General features: G+C 38.6%; 1 pseudogene; it reads right to left on the reverse strand.

The window, feature by feature from the left end:
• Positions 1-223: 223 nt before the first annotated feature.
• LOC116689687 (natterin-3-like) lies at positions 224-7,619 on the reverse strand (annotated as a pseudogene).
• Positions 7,620-17,416: the final 9,797 nt, after the last annotated feature.

The raw sequence follows: 17,416 nt of genomic DNA on the forward strand, positions 1-17,416 counted from the left end.
GAGTGGCAACTAACTGGGCAACTTTGGCCAGATATTCCCCAAATAAAAAGACAAATCTATTGAAGTAATAAAGACAGTTTTATACCCTGGTCTTTTATCTGTAGTTGTGTTATACCATTGTCATGCTGCTGTTCCTGACTTAACTGTATCCTGATAAATAATTGAGTGATTGTGACAGGCTTGGTTTGCATGCATGTTTATTTTATTTGAAACAGTGACATATGAAATTACATTTTTCATAGATTTCATTCTTTGCTTTGAAAAATTTAAATGACAAGTAGTTAGACATGATATGTTAAAGCATATAAAACATAAAAGCAGGTTTATTTTTAGCTTTTTATTTTAATGTCAAGAACATGCAATGGGTTATCTTAAGAGCATATTTCATTATTCTCTTTTAAGCTATAGTGCGTAGTTTCTGTTGCGGAATTCTAAGTAATGAGAACAAAACTGTCAACGCAACCAGGGAAGAATCGTATTATGTGGACACGTCGACAGTTGTGTCCCCACTCGACATGCCGGACTGTTCAAAATAACAAGGATCTTTTGTGGGATCAGCAACAGGTTTGCAGCGATTCACCAGAATCCGGAATTCTCTCATTTGGACGCTGCTGTAGGTCCCAGAGATGGACGTCCATGTGGTCTTCCCATTTCTGTAGGTGCGGCTGAGAGTTGCAGTGTATGGGATGTTTTCCCCATACTTATCTCCCACCATACGGGCACGGCAGAAGCGCTTTGGTGGGGTTTCGGCTTCAACAGAAACAGTGTGGGTGAGCAACTCGGTATAAGTGGCCCCCTTGGTGTACTGGAAGGTTGTTTCAGCGCTAACCTCGATACCTCCGGAGATCACTAAGGGATTCCGGCAGTGATGGTAGTCTTAGCCCCTATTGTGAATGAAAACTTGAAGTCCCACCTTTCCTCCTTTTGGGTTGTCTTTGAGAGGGTAATTTTCTGTCTCAGTGGCTTGCACTCATTGTTGGTGAGGACATATTTTTGCAAGGTCTCTGGAGTATAAGTTCTGGATTCAATCCCCTCAGTCTTATACTTGACATCATATATCTCCTCGCTAATTACATCTTTGCTAAAGGTAAGAACCTGGTAGCTCTTGTACCAATACTCAGAACCTTCCCATGGAAGGAAGAAGGCCTCTTTTTTAACATCTACCTTCCCAAGACCATACTTGTTCTTACCAACATATATCTTGCTGCCGGGGACGGTCTCAACGGCATTCTCAGGCACTGAACCATAGGAGCCATCCTTCCATTCTAGGAACTCAAAGTTGTCTTTGTTTACCAAGATCTCAAACGGAAAGCCCGGAGCTCTTTCTCATTATACGGGTAGAAGCAGTAAGAACCCTTGTCAGGGTTGTAGAAGCCGGCCTCACGGCCATCTTTGCAAACATAGTCGGTGCGTTCAACATATTTGTTGTAGATTGAAACTGCGCCGTTGGGGAGAGAGCCATCAAAGGTCTGCCATTCCAGGTTGGTTTGATCAACACTGAGTGAGGAGGACCTGCCCACGTTGTTCTCAATCCTTTTGAGATCTCTCTTAGCCTTAATAGCATGATTTGTCAATTGGTTAGCTGTGATCCTAGGAACTCTTTCCCCCAGACTTGGGTTCAGTAGGACTGTATAAAAGAAGGAAAAAGGCACAGATACAAAGTATTATTATATTAGTCTTTATATTGTAATATAAACCAAATAACACCAGTAATCAGTCGATACATTCCTAATGTTTTTAGCTAAATTTGTAATAAATGCTACACAGCAAAAGAAAAGCTATCCAATGTAGAGCAAAATGCATAATGTTTACCTTATTTTTAAATCAGTTATCTTGCTCCGTTGTGATAAATATGTGCGATTTTAAGCTCAGTGACAATCAGTTTGTAGTGTGCTCCTCTCATGAATTTTAGAAATAGCCAAACTGACCCAAAGCCCTTGCCTAAACCTTACTGTCACTGTTCTATCTCTATAGAATTCCTCCGTTTCCTTCTATTGTGTACATTTCCTTTAAGGGATGCATAAACAAGGACACTTGGAAATCGGCCCGGATTGGTTAATAGGGAGCACCGGGAATTGTGGGTTGTTTTTCTTTGGTCACAAGGGCCGGTAGGTTTCAGGTTTCAACAAACAGATTGCAATATAACCACTTCTATGCTCATATGTTAGTGACCTAATATGCCTTTTCTTATTGAAAGTAGGATAGTAAATATACAGCCCAAAATTGAAACTGAATAGGATGGAAGTAATATTAAATATAAAAAAAAAGAAATGGATGGTGGTGTGACTAGAAAGTGCAATTCATTTTATTTCATATTATATTTTATAGTGATTCTACTTTTTACACATCTTTCCTCTGCCATGGGCATCTATGGTAGCCCATAGAACCGTACCCTTTTGCCATATTGGATTTGATCAAAAAAACACTAAAAACTTTTCACAGGTCACAAAATTGGTCAGATTTTCACAAAATTTGGCACAGATGATCTTCAGACCAGAGTTTTTACATTGCGTATTGATCTTTGAAAGCTTTTGCCCGTCACAGACAATTGAAATCAACAGCAACGCCGCTAAACAGGAAAATAACTCATATCTTTGGAGGCTTTCACGTATCAAAATCAATGTCAATACTTGGACTCATCACCCAATTAGGAAGTGGCTCAAGAAATATTGCGACTTTTGACCACTTTGGGGGTGCTATAATCACAGAGAGTAGGCTCATATCTTAGCAATGCTTTCACCTATCAAAACCAAATTTGGTACATTGACTCGGAACCCCATCTCTAGGACGCAGAATAAAGTCTAGAGTCTTTTGACAACTAGTATTGATGTTGGCTCTATCTCAGGAATGATTTCCCTTAGTGTAGTCATGGACTCAGACCTGAACTTTAACAGCCACATTAAGACAATTACAAAGTCAGCCTACTATCACCTTAAGAATATATCAAGGGTTAAAGGACTTATGTGTCAACAGGATTTGGAAAAACTTGTCCATGCCTTTATCTTCAGTAGACTTGACTACTGTAACGGGGTCTTTACAGGTCTCCCTAAAAAATCAATCAGACAACTGCAGCTGATTCAGAACGCTGCTGCTCGAGTCCTCACTAAGACCAAGAGACTGGATCACATCACTCCAGTTCTGAAGTCTTTACACTGGCTTCCTGTGTCTCAAAGAATTGATTTCAAAGTACTCTTGCTAGTTTATAAATCACGTAACGTTTTAGGTCCAAAATATATTTTTGATCTGCTACTACACTATGACCCCCCCAGACCTCTCAGGTCATCTGGTACAGGTCTACTTTCTGTCCCCAGAGTCAGAACTAAACAGGGTGAAGCAGCTTTCAGTTTCTATGCTCCTCATATCTGGAATATACTCCCAGAAACCTGTAGATCAGAATCAGAAATACTTTATCTAGATCCGCTGCTACTCTCAGTGCTGAAGACCTTTCTTTTTGATGCTGCCTTTCTTTAAATGACCGCTCATTTCTTTAAATTTCTTATGCTGCACTGTAACTTTTATTCTTGTGTTTTATGTTTCTATTTGTTTTTAACTGTCTATTCATGTGTTTTACCGGTTTTTAATGCTTTTGATTTTTAACTGTTTTTACTTGTGTTTTATCTGTTTAACTGATTTTGTGTAAAGCACTTTGAATTGCCCTGTTGCTGAAATGTGCGATACAAATAAAGCTGCCTTGCCTTGCCTTATCAAAACCAAACTTGGTACATGGACTTGGGACCTTATCCTGTGGAAGCACAATACATTTGGAGTCTTTTGACCAGGTGCTATAATAACAGTAAGTAGGCTCAGATCTCACCAACGCTTTCATATATCGAAACTAAACTTTGACCAGTACATGGAATCAAGACCCTATCCCTATGGTGCTATCAGGAAGTGAGCTCCTATTTCAGCAATGTTTTGATGTATAAAACCCAAACTTGGTACAGGGACATGGTAGCTCATTGTGAGGACGTGCAAGGAAAGTGGTGTCATTTGGCCTCCAGGGGCACTGTAATAAAGAAAGTGAGCTCATATCTCAGCAACGCTTTGATGTCCTAAAGCCAAACTATGGTACAGCAACTTGGCACTTGATTGTGAGAAGGCACAAGGACATAGTGTAATTTGGCCTCTAGGGGCACTGTGAAAAAAGTAAATGCTACATCCTGCTACGCACTGCGGTGCCCTGCTACGCTCTGCTGTGCCTTGTAATGTCATGCTGTGCCCTGCATTGCCATGAACTACTACAAATTACTAGTTTTTAGTCACTATTCCATTATATTTTACTTTTACTGTTATTGCCACTATTCATCTCAACCCCAACCGGTCGTCAGACACCATCTACCAAGAGCCCGGGTCTGACCGAGGTGTCTTCCTAAAAGGAAGTTTTTCCTCGCCACTGTGCACTGTTGCTTGCTCTGGAGGAAACTACTAGAAGACAATGCTAATATCTGGAGCCTCGTTTCACTCAACTTTAATAAATGGGTAGGGGCACAGAGGATAAATTGAACGTGATTCAATCTGATTTGGCCTCGCTCTCTGCGAGTACTGGTGTGGTAAAAGCAGATATTCTGAAGAGCACTGTCAAAGAAAACTCGATGGCAGATGCTAACCAGGAGACGGGGCTATATACACTGGAGCTCAAATTGGCAGACATGGAGGACAGGAACAGACGCAACAACATTTGTATCATTGGCTTGCAAGAGGGGGTCAAGGGGTCGAACAGTGCGCAATATCTAAAGCAGTCACTGCCGGAGTGGTTCCCGTCTCTCCAAACTGGGCAGCCAGAGATAATGCAGGCCCACTGGATCCACAATGGACGCCCTGCCAGAGACAGGCCACGCACTCTAATCTTCAACGTCCTCTTCTACATAACGCGGCAGGCTATTTTCTGAGTTGCGAGATAGGACCCGGTCACCATTGGAGGCAAGAGAGGTTGATTTGCCATTGATTATAGTAACCACACAGTCAAGCGCCTACAGGCACCGCGTGAGAAAGAGGAGTCACATTTTTCCTCCTTTACCTGGCGACCCTGAAAGTCAAAGATGGGTTGGATTATCAGGTTTTCAAGCAGAGGAGTTCCTCATCACCCGGCCGATGACAACGCAAGAGAAGTCCACGTGGGCTCCAGCTAGCGAGAAGGAAACTATCTTTACACCTGGCACTAGGACACTTCCCTCTTTGACATGTAGTGTAAACCACAACGGACTACAGTGGACGATCTTTTCTTAAACTTCCATACTCAATTATTGTTTTTGACTTTGAATGTCTGCTACACTTGTGGGTACTATAATGAACGCTGAAACAAGGTAAGTTTCAGGTCTGGATATCTTCCTACAAGCAGGTTTAATCCCTTATTACAAAACAACCACACCTGGGGATTTTGTGTTGTTTTCATTGACAACCAGAGTTGCTCTATTAATTTTGTTTTGCTCATCACAATTCTAGATAACCCCCCGTCACCACGAGTTGCTGCTATTGTCATAAAGTGTCTTCTGTCACGAAATAAGTATGCAATGTGTATCTGCATCGATCTAATTGAGTGTTGTACCGTTTCATTGTGATGATTTCCTGGTAGGCTTGATTTATCAATAGCTTTATGTTATCACACAGGATTAGCTGAGGAGCATTTCTGTTTTTACACGTTAAGAGCTTTCCTCACACTATGGGGCAGTTTTCAGTTTTACTTCTGGTGCAGCTAGCACATATAATGGTAAGGCAGCTACCTTAGTCTAATACGTGAACTGTCATACTGTGGGTTGTACCTGTATATCTCAGATATCTTAAATAGTTCATTACATTTGTATACACAGCCCCTTACTGCATGGTTTATGCATCTGGTTTTAAGTATTGAAGTATTGAGAGGCCAGCGACTACTGTCCTACTGCTGCCCGTTTTACGACTATGGTCCCTGAGCCAAGGGCGGGGGACATGGGCTCTCCCTCACAGCTACAGTAGCCTGGCTCTGACTCATGAAAAAACTGAATTTTTTGTGTGTTGGTTTTTGCATCACTGTTGTGTGTTTATCAGTTATTGCTGACCAATGAAATGACCCCTGCCCTGTTGAGGGTGCATTTGCTTTACGTTAGCACGTCTGTTGCAGGCGGCTACTCTGTAACCGGGTTTATTTACCCCCGCTGTTCAATGCTTTATAAAGCACATTTGAGTTTGGGAGAAATGTTTTGAGAGAAATTATTACAAAATCTGAATGTGAAATCAGTGAGAAATGCTGTCAAATTGAAAAAATGAGCTCTTGAATAAAGATAGGAATGAAACTCCATACTTCTCAAGCATACAAATTTGGAGGGAAATGTACAATCGAAATTAAAAAAAACAACTTTCATGTTGAAACGTGCAAAATGGCTGCCCCACCACGACAAAAACCTTCTCCCTTTCTGCTCCTACAACTTGTTTACTCCACTTTTTAAAGCATGCACGATATTTGTTTAAATCTATTGATAATAAATGTAAGTGTTTTAAACCTTAACTTGGTATACTGAAATCCTGGAGTTATCTTAGTGGGTGTACGGTGTAAACCTGCGTGCAATGTAGATTACATCACTGAAACATATAAATATTATACCTGATAAACATTGTCATTGTGAGCATGTTAGCATGGTAATGTTAGAATTTAACTCAAGAGTATAAAGCTCAAGTATCTTCACATGAATAGATAGAACAGAAAGGAGTAAACAAGTTTAGCTCGTGACTTAGGTTAATTATTCCTTTTAAAAAAACAAGGGCAGAGCTGCAATACCAACACACTACAGTGGTTTTGTCTTCATAGTCTTTCATGCTCTATAAAGCATTGTATGGTAACATTTTTATAAAAGTTTTATCCCATCCATAAAATGTATATAGCCAGTTTGTGTTTACCATGTCTTTGCTCTGTGCTGTTCAGGATGTCCAGAGGACTGGCTGAAGACAGAGCCAGCAGGGCTAACAGCAGCAACACCGACAGCTTCATCTGGAGAAGACACACAGAACAAAATCAGTGCTAGCTCATAAAATATAATAAAACCAGCAACTCAGTGTTAAGCCATCAAGATATTTAGTCTGGACTGTCTGCATATGGTAAATCTGTTTTTGCAATAAGAAGAATAGATTCAAATAGATTTTGAAAATACAGAAAAGATCTAAATAATAATAGTTGCATTTTGATTGGTATTAACCTGATGCAAAGGTATCTGAGTCTTGACTGATGGTGTTCTCATCGTTTTAAATGTAAATGTACTTTATATAGCGCTTTTCTAGTCGTAATGACTACCATAGTACAGGAACCATTCACCATTCACACACATTCACACACGGTGGCCGAGGCTGTCGTACAAGGTGCCACCTGCTCATCAGATAAACACTCACACACTCCGATGGCGCAGCATCGGGGGCAACTCGGGGTTCAGTGTCTTGCCGAAGGACACTTCAATATGGGACTGCAGGGCTAGGGATTGTACCACCAACCTTTCAATTGGCAGGCTCTATCACTGAGCCACAGCCGCCCCTTTTTTTTATTGTTTTATTATTATTAGGCTATATTAGCCTACCTTTTCTTCAACAAAGTAGCCAAAGTATTTCCTCTTGAGTATCAAAAAGTAGTAGTAATAATACATGTTTAATATGATTGTGTGATGTAAAGGTTATCAGTGTTGTTGCCGTTGTAGGTCAGGCTTACCCCGGGCCGGTGGTCTCCTTGAAGAAAAAACTCTGCTTCAAAACTTTGCTGCGCTGCTCGGAAAAATAGAGCACAAAGATGCACTTCCTGACGTTTTGGTGTTTTATTAATTTTGTTCGAAATTTAGTAATCTTGCTAAAAGCACACCAAAACTTCAAAATTTCAGAACTAAACTAGATCTTCCTAAATTCTTAGGGAAAAATACGTTGCTTGCTCGTCAGGTCACCCTCTCTGGTTTGAGCAGAGAAGGAAAAACACACGGCCCCTCACGAAGAGTGTGCAGAGCCCTTTATACCATCTTAGTTGGGACTCTAGTCCTCAAACAAGGAGAGAGAGAGTGTGTGATCTTACAGTTCCTCCCCCGTCCCCCTGCACTCAATCAGGGTCCTTCAGCTTTGCACCGGTGCAGAAGCGAGCCAATTGGCCCCGTACCCCTTCCTAATTTCCAGTAATCCAAGTGAGTAAATCAAACATTGAAAATATTATGAATGTAAGGCCTGTTTCTTTAGAAACCATGTCTTTCTAGAGAAATGTCCTTAATTTCAGATATGTTGATCAAAAATATGTAACTAGACACATATCCTGGTAAATATTAAGAAGCTCAAGTTGTACACGCTACAGATTTAATGGGTACTAAGAGTATTAATGCCACTTTATACTGAAAGCATGTCACAATTCAACTGAATATTTAGTTAATAAAAGCAATTATAGAGCCTCAATCATCTTTTGTTTTTTGTTTGTTTCATAGAAAGCTAACAAAAATATCATCTGAAGATTATTGATTATGAACAATTTACCCTTTAGGAGGGCAGTTTAGGAAGTTTAGAAACATTAAAACTTATGACACTACAATGTGATTATAAGCTATAGTCATATTGTCAGCACTTTGCTTGCTTGTTATTTATATATTTGTTTGTATTGTTAACATTGTTAGTATTAGTGTTCCATCATTATTCTTTTGTATATAGGCCTTAAGGCCAAGATTTTAGACTGTCATGCACCCTCAGTCTTGTGCTGTTTTCAACTAAAAAACATACATATCTCCTTCAACAGGACCAATCCTGAAAGTGGAACGTCGTGGATATAGACCACCTTTAAAGTTATATTTTGCTGATTTTGAACAAGCTCTCTGTTCTGACAGTGAGTAGAGATGAATGGCTTATGTGTTTCCTTCAATTCCACATAACAGCGTGTTACAGTAAGAGTGTAAAGAGCCAAAAGAAAACTCTTTGAAGTTTTGGCAAACCAGAATCTTATTTTGACCAATAAACAGTGTGGTTAAAGCAGGAATCAGTAAACAAATAAATAAATAAAATGTGTGTGTGTGCGTGTGTGCACAATGGTTGGTAAATCCCTAACATTCCCTCACCATGTCAGTAGTTTTTATAAAGTGTGGAACATGTGGGCATGTAGGCGGGGCAGTTCTGTAGAAGTGTAGTGAAGAATAGATTAGATTAGATTAGATTAGATTATACTTTATTTATCCCACGACGGGGAAATTCTGTCGTTACAAGTAGCAGCATAGCAGCAACAGCAAAAAACAGAAAAACAAAACAATAACACACAAACAAGTAAGCACGAAAGAAATACAAGGCAAGAAATACAAGGCAAGAAATACAGGCAAGAAATAGACAATGAAAATATGGTAGACTGAGTAAGTAAAATGCCGTCAAACAAAAGGAATTTTAAAGTGCGGTTGCCATGATAAGAGAAACAATATTGCGGTGTAAGTGACGTTAAAAATTAAGTTAAGTTGAATGTGTAATTAGAGCAAAGAAGCAAGAGTCGGAAGCATAATTTAAATTATATTAACCTGAGACCATAAATATTGAAAAGTAAGTACTTGTAATAAAATAATATAAATACCGTTCTTGGCAGGTGTTGTGAGTGGTGGAGAAGGTTGGACCCAAATTCAGAGATGACTGGCAAGGTCCTGAGCTTTAATCTTAGGCAAAAAGTCCATTAAACAGAAGGTGTCCACAAAAAAACAGGTAAAGTCAACCCCAAAACCGAAGAAAACAAATATGAACTGGAACCAAGGGAATACACAGCAAACAGGAAGGGAAACATTTCCTGTGTTTCCTATGGTTTTCTGGTTGAACGTGTTTCCTCAGAACGGTGTGTAATGGTGTGCAACTGCTTTTTTCAGAACTGTTCATATGTTCATACTGTTCATATTGTAATATAATAACATAATACTATTTTATCCCAGTACCCTTGCACTACGCACATTTAAATAATTGTATTGATCTCTTCATTGCACTCATGCCTCTATATTGTTTTTGTTTCTGTTTAGAGTATTTATATATTAGTGTGTATATTTCTGTTTTGGTTGATATGTATGTGTAAGCACAGTGTGAGTAACGATGCTCCAAAGACAAATTCCTTGTATGTGTCCTCATACCTGGCGAATAAAGCTGATTCTGAGATATGTTTTCTCTCATTTGGTGGGTGGTATTGGCTCAGGTCATGGATGATATCCAATCAGCAGAGACGTGTCTGGAAATGTTGTAATAAAAAGGCAGCGCGCTCTCGATCCTAAGTTTCTCGGTGCACACGCTCGCCTGTATTTTCAAACATGTATGTTTTCTTATTTTAATGTTATGTGAAGAGGAGAGACCTTTACATTTTTCAAGTCTATCTTGATACAATCGTCTTGTCATGTATAAAGGTTGTTGGTTGCTGGAATTGTTTTCACTGTTCACACTGGCTGATAAAAGATTGATTCCTAAGCTTATTTAATGGGGAAAAGAATCCGTAGTCCTCGTTCTGTGAACAAAATTACTTCTAAATTTAAGAGGAAGTTAATATGAGACTAAAGCAATTTGAGTATCTGACAAATAAAGTGGATATCTTCCAAAGTAATTCTCTTTTTGTGTTACTAATCCCCTGCTGAAGCTCATCAAGAAAACAGTCTGTCGAAACACAAACACCCATGTTTACCACTAAAAACCATTCACTAAACTACGTAATTGAAGGGAACATTATTGAAAATATTGATTAAAATATTCTTCAAACAATCTGGTAAAAAGGTAGATGTAACGGGAAAAAGATTAACTTAAAAGAAATGTGAACCATTCATACAACATAAGACTGTATACCACTTATACAGAGTCAACCACCCAGACTGTTTCTGTTGAGGCCAATACCCCACCAAACCACACCTGCCGTGTCAGTATGGTGGGATAGAAGTACACGGCAGACATCCCATACACTGCACGCCTCAGCCGCACCTGCAGACACGGGGAGACTAGATGGACGTCCATCTCTGGGACCTACAAAAGCGTCCAAATGGGAGAAGTCTAGGGTGTGGGGGATCGCTGTGAACCCCTACTTAATGCCTATCCCTGTCCCTTAAAAAAAAGACTAATGAATGAGGCTCCATGAGATATGACACCTGATATATTATATGTCCGTAACATTGTAATGACAAGCTAAAATTAAACCTGCTTTTGTGTTTTATATGCCTAAACATATTTATTGAGACAATAAAACAAATTAGCAATTATATTTGTCCAAGCAAGACATAGAATGTATGAAAAATGCATTTAATAGTTAATTGTTTCAAATAAAATAAACTTAAATGCAAACTAATTCACAATCCCTCAAATATTCTGTTGTGGCCAGTTTGGACAAGGGGAGAGAGAGAGGGGGGGAATGGCATGCAGCAAAGGGCCACAGGTCGGAGTCGAACCCGCTGCCGCTGTGCCGAGGAGTAAACCTCTATACATGGGTGCGCGCTCCACCAAAGGCTCTCCCCAGACGCCCACACTTTGCATCTTTAATGACAAGCAAAAGTGGACTAGGGCGCTTTTTTAGTTAGTGCTTATTAATAGTGTGCTAGCATGCTAAGATGTGAGAGTTAGCAGTTATCACACAGCTAAGGCTGATGAAAATGTCATTAGTTCTGCAGGTAATTGGAAAAATAAATATTTTTATCTGATGGTAGACTGGCTGAATGTGTGACACATGTGGACGCGCTCTATCGGAGAGCCAAGACCAGGCAAGCATCAACTTTATGACCTATGTATGTCTGTACCACATTTCATGGCAATCCATCTAACCCAGACCACCCTCTCCTCCCCACACTGGTCCAACAGAGAGCTCCTTCTTAAAGAGACTCCGAGAGCGTCGATGCCACACGGACCGCTACAGGAAATCCTTCCTACCACAGGCAATAACACTTTTTAACATGTCATCGCTGGGGGCTATATGAGACTTTTGGACACCACACTACTGCACTAAGTGCAACTTGCACAATTGGTTTATTTACATTTAGCATACATTTTAGCATATTATTTAAGCAGTTGCACATTTTGGTTTTCCATCCTGTATATAATCAAATATTTGTTCTTTTATTTTATTCTTATTATTTCCTGTATATTGTATGTATGTATATTTTTCCTAGTATCTCATTTATATTTATATTCTGTGTTGTGTGACTGATGTACGTGTGCTGCTGTAACACCGTAATTTCCCATTTTTCTTGGGATCAATAAATATCTATCTATCTATCTATCTATCTATCTATCTATCTATCTATCTATCTATCTATCTATCTATCTATCTATCTATATCCATCTATCTATCCATCTATCTATCTATCTACTAGTTCCCCAGACATTTTACTAACAACAAAAAGAGTCAATTAGAACAGTAATTTTGTATTAATATTTTAATGCTGTTAAAATCATAATGCCTGAACCGTGACAGTTTTTCTTACCAATGAAACACAAGTCTAATATTATATTTCCTTATATTATTTAGTGGGTCTTATATTTGAGAATACCCATTAGGTAAGCTAAGTCAGTGGTCTTCTTTTATTAAAATCCCTTCTTAAAACATACTTTTATCAAAGAGCCTTTTCTGATTTTTATTTGAGCTTAAACCTCCTTTAAGCTGTCTATTAAAAACTATTTTCCTTTTCTTACCTAGACTGCACAGGTCATATACCATATTGATTTGTTTTAACAAACAAATGTGAAACAGATGTGAAGAGGAGCTGCACTTCATGTATAGGTTGGATAAACCCATGTCACACAGCAAAAAACTGACTCAACAATTACCATTTGACATGTGTTAGAGATGGCGTTATTAGTCCTGCACAATCCGGGGAAAAACATGCATCATGATTTTTTTAGCTTAGAAATGATCACGATTCTCTGCCGTGATTTTAACATTTGTTTTAATGATTATTGCAAACATGAACCATGACAAAACAAAACAAACTGGCAGTACTTAACATATATTTTTTATGGCACCTATAGCACATTGCATATTATCACAAGCCTGTAAACATTTACGCTTTCAAAGAAGAGAAGGGAGAGCATTGCAGCGCTCGGGAGCGCTTTAAAACCTATTTTATACAGTCGGTTTAAAAATCACAGAAAAAAAGTAGTAGTTTGGGATGCAGTGGGCTTATAAAATTAAATGAGAATCGAAGTCATTAAAAAGTGTTATGTAAAAGTTTTGTAAAAATTTAATTGTGAACAGGGTGAATCAGGATCGTGATATTATAAAGATTAATCATGCAGGCCTAGGTGTTTTGTATTGTATGGTACTGGACCACAGTAATCAGGCTTATATGGAAGTGAGTCTAGCAAATCCATTGGGTGTATTATCATGTGGGGAAAGAGTACCCTCTTGTGGGTACTTTTACATCAATGTAAAGGTTCTTTCTTCGGTTTTCACCGAAGAAAAAGCATCACATTTTCCATGACAAAGTTCCATCGGAGGAAAAACAACATATGACTAGTTTTTCTAATTTTTAATGTTTAGTGTGCTTCTGTTTTTGTCACACTGATGTCAAAGGTTTCAGAACATTTCATGAGAACTCCACATCTTTTTTTCTATATAACAAGAAATGAAATCCATAAATCCATCCAAAACGCATGTAACTATTTCTAAGACACAGATCGGGGCCTTTAAGGGAGGACAGGCTTACTACAAAAAGTATTTGCACATATTTCAAAATAGTCATCCACTTGTAGGGCGAGTACTGCAACCTCTGGAGCTGAACCAGCTGCAAACACTGTGTGTCTTATGCTATTTCAGCGCAGATTTGACTAACCATAGCCCCTTAACCCAAGTACGCCATTGTCCCTTGTCTTCATCAGCAGGCGCCATCATATCCTCATCGACCATCGTCCAGACAGATGTTGTGAAGAAAGGCAGCTGGTCACCTTTTGGGAAGTGGACAGTTCGCCCCCAGTATCCTGATGACTGCTCTGCATTTTCTGTAAACAATGCCATGCATTGTGGACCTTGGCCATTGATGCAACTCTTCATGAAGCAGCATGAGCGAACCAGTAGACGAACACCAGTACTTCCAATGTCCTTAGTCCAGCCACGGGCCACATCAAACTCAAGAGCAGAAGTTAAAGGCCCTTAAATCCCACACAGGTTTTTAAGTTAATCTTCCAGGACTGTGTGGGTGCGTGTGGACTGATTGATTGACTGTTACACTTGATAGTATAGGACAAATTACCCATTTATCATTCTGATTGACAGAAAAGATTTGTGACCTAGTAAATTCCTATCTAAGCTCTGGCCCACTTTAACCTGAGCAGAGGTTTAATCAGCCACAATACCTGAAATTGCCTGTGCAGGTCAACCTTTTCATCCAAATGCTGATGAATGACGGGCACCATGGTTTTCAAGTACTCAGTCTGTCATGGGGGTCACACTCTAAAATGTGAAACAATTGAAGAATTAAGAGTAATTGCGTATGTTTGCCATTTTACATAACAGCCAGATAAAACCTGTGTTCCTCAATATATCATTTTTTTCACTTAAACTCAAGCTGATACAAAAAGTATACATATGTCTTAGGATTAGTAACATTGTAAAATTAGCCTGCATCAGTTACTGAACTATTTATTTGAATAGCCTTATACCAGTAAATGTCATGCTAGTTACATGTATTAGATGTCCAATACAAAGGATATTCACATGTAATCAAATGAATAGATATTGATATACAATAAAACTATACTACAACATCATGCATATTCTAAAAAAAGCAAGTACAACCATTTACTTACCCATCTGAGAGTGACACGCCAGTAATACTGGATAGGGTTGGGAGGCAGATGTGTCGTAGTCTAACAACCAATGTTTGGCTGGTGTTGATGTTGCAGCCAAAGAATCTGCATGATATCTGCAAGATAACATAGACTACATCATTTCTCAGTCGGTTCTTTAGTAGTGGGTCTGTTCTGTAATATAATAATAATAAATAGACTGGGGTTATATTGTCCAAACATAATGTAAGCCTGTTGAACAGCATATGAACAGCAGGCTTACACAGATTTTTAAGAAACTGCAACCAAAAAGGCTTGTGATTTTAGTGGTGTAAGAAAATATCAATACACTTGAGAGATTGTTTATACTGTATGGATTTTGAAAAACACAATTGATTAAAAAAAAAACAATAAAAACAGTTGACATGCAAAGATGCATAACAGGCAGTGGTTCATTTTGTCTTCTTTAAACTCCGACCCATTAATGTTAGCAGTGTTGTAGTGTGTCTTCACACATCTGACTCTTCCACTCTATAAAGTGTTGTTAATAGTGAGTTTTATTTTTCACAAATCTAATAAAGCAAAGTTAATTTTACAAGGTAAGGTCAGGAGAGTGGAATTTAATCCCACACTACACACAAAATTAAACATAAGTATTTTACTCAGCAGATAAAATAACAGGGTCAGTAGGCCTACATACATGCCAGCACTAAAACAATTATGCATTTATTCTGTTAGTTTGTAACGTCAACATATGTATGTATTTTACTTGTTTCCTCTAAGTTCATACAAACGGCTTTGTGTTTTGTTTTGATGCTAATCATTTTGCCACAGCATTGTGTTGTTTTGGGTGTTTTTACATTGAAGCCAAGGGACTACGGATGAAAAATAGCCTTTTGGGCTAATTCTGGCCTGTTTAACCCATGTTAAATCATGCGCTTTATTCATCTGCAGTGTCCACTTCTTAAATAAACTGAATGTAACCTCTCAATCAGGAATACGGCTAACTCTGCATCGCTTTTGAATCCTTTCTGGTCCCTCAGCTGTCTCCAGGTCGGGTAGGCCTCTCCGATATTTATCCTGGTTCTATCGCGAGCTCGGCTCTCGTTCCGCTTAGCTAGCTTCTCGTCATTAGTCAGATTCCGTTTGCATGTCTTTGCCGTGTAAGCTGTTGTTGTTAAACGAGGAATGGGAAGTTTTTTCAATACTGGTGGTTGTTCCTCAGCCATTGTTGTGTGTGCTTCTTCTTCATCATATTTCTCCCTCTTTTTGGTTTACTGGCGGTTAGCAAACCAACTTAAGTGGGTATTACCGCCATCAACTGGACTGGAGGTAAACTCCTCTCAATCACACTTTTCCCGTTCAAATTAGCATGTAGGCTATAGCTTATTATTATTATTTTTAAACAAGGGTTGACCTGATAAAAATGCAATGTTCGTGCAATGACAAATAACAATACCAAGGTTTAAGTAGTGAATAAATAATAGCCTATCTTAAAAAAAAATTCATCAGTTTAGACAGTTAAAACATGTAGGCCTATAGTATAGGCTTTGGGTTTATTGCCGAGATTGTAAAGCCTAATGTTCCATTTTATTTACAAAAGACTTGTAAAAAAAAAGTATGTTTTTGTAAAATGCCACTCGCTCAAGCTGTTTCGGTGGTTACCCTTTTATATCTGTCTGGGGCATATTATGCTATGCATATTATTATATTATGACAGGGGCATATTATTCCTGTTACTCTAAAGTAAGAAGATTGCATACTTTCCATAATGTCTTTCCTAGCAGATCCCCCAATGCAATTAAGTGTTTTTCATCAATTATAGTCCTGATATTAATTTCCTTTATTGCTTCATCATAGTTGAACATTAACATAAAAACTATACCTGTTTAACATCAGCATGGTAGTATTTATTCACACTGGTATCATGTAGTTGGTTTTTATTTACACAGGTTTTAGGATAGTCCCTCGTATTTGGAGTTTAAAAGAATTGGGTTTGTTGTGCTCACGATATTGAAACAATCGGGATAACCCATGGATTTCATATGTACAGTTTTGGTACAAGTTCTTTCTACAGAAGAACAAGAGAAAGTTTAAACAGACTTAAAAAGCAAATATAATATGAAGTATGTTGCAATAAGGCCTGAGCTGAAATATCTAAGATAACCAGCAGGTGGAACTAAAAGATTACTTTTAGCTCACCACGCATTGTAAATATAGCCAGTTCACAGCTCATTATTTGCAGTAATGATCAAACAAGATCCTATAAATTAAAAAGCATTACACATTACATAACCAGCTGAAGTCTCCAGTCACAAACGTCAGTACTGAAGTTGTTGACTACAGTTGCAATCCTTCATGAAGAAGAATCACCACATTTCAGGGGATTACTGATTGATACCCAACACATTTATGGTATTCCTTCAAGGTTTGGGCCATAATTAAGAGCTTTTTGATATTTGACAAGCACCGTTATGCTATGGGTCCCTGATAACTGTACATTGGACGTCGCTGATAGTGTGATAGTTTGGAGGACGAACATAACTGATAAGTTACTGCCTTATCGCTGTTTATGCTTACTCGTTAATAATCCTGAATCTTATCCTGCTATTTTATTTATCGTGAACACAGCATGAAGACAACCTCATGGTTGTTGGAAATTACAGAGAAAAGTAAAGACTTTATCAGATTTGCCTTTTATTTCCTTTATTCTGTTAAGCTCCACATG

Source organism: Etheostoma spectabile, chromosome 5 (assembly GCF_008692095.1).
Source record: "Etheostoma spectabile isolate EspeVRDwgs_2016 chromosome 5, UIUC_Espe_1.0, whole genome shotgun sequence".
NCBI lineage: Eukaryota > Metazoa > Chordata > Actinopteri > Perciformes > Percidae > Etheostoma > Etheostoma spectabile.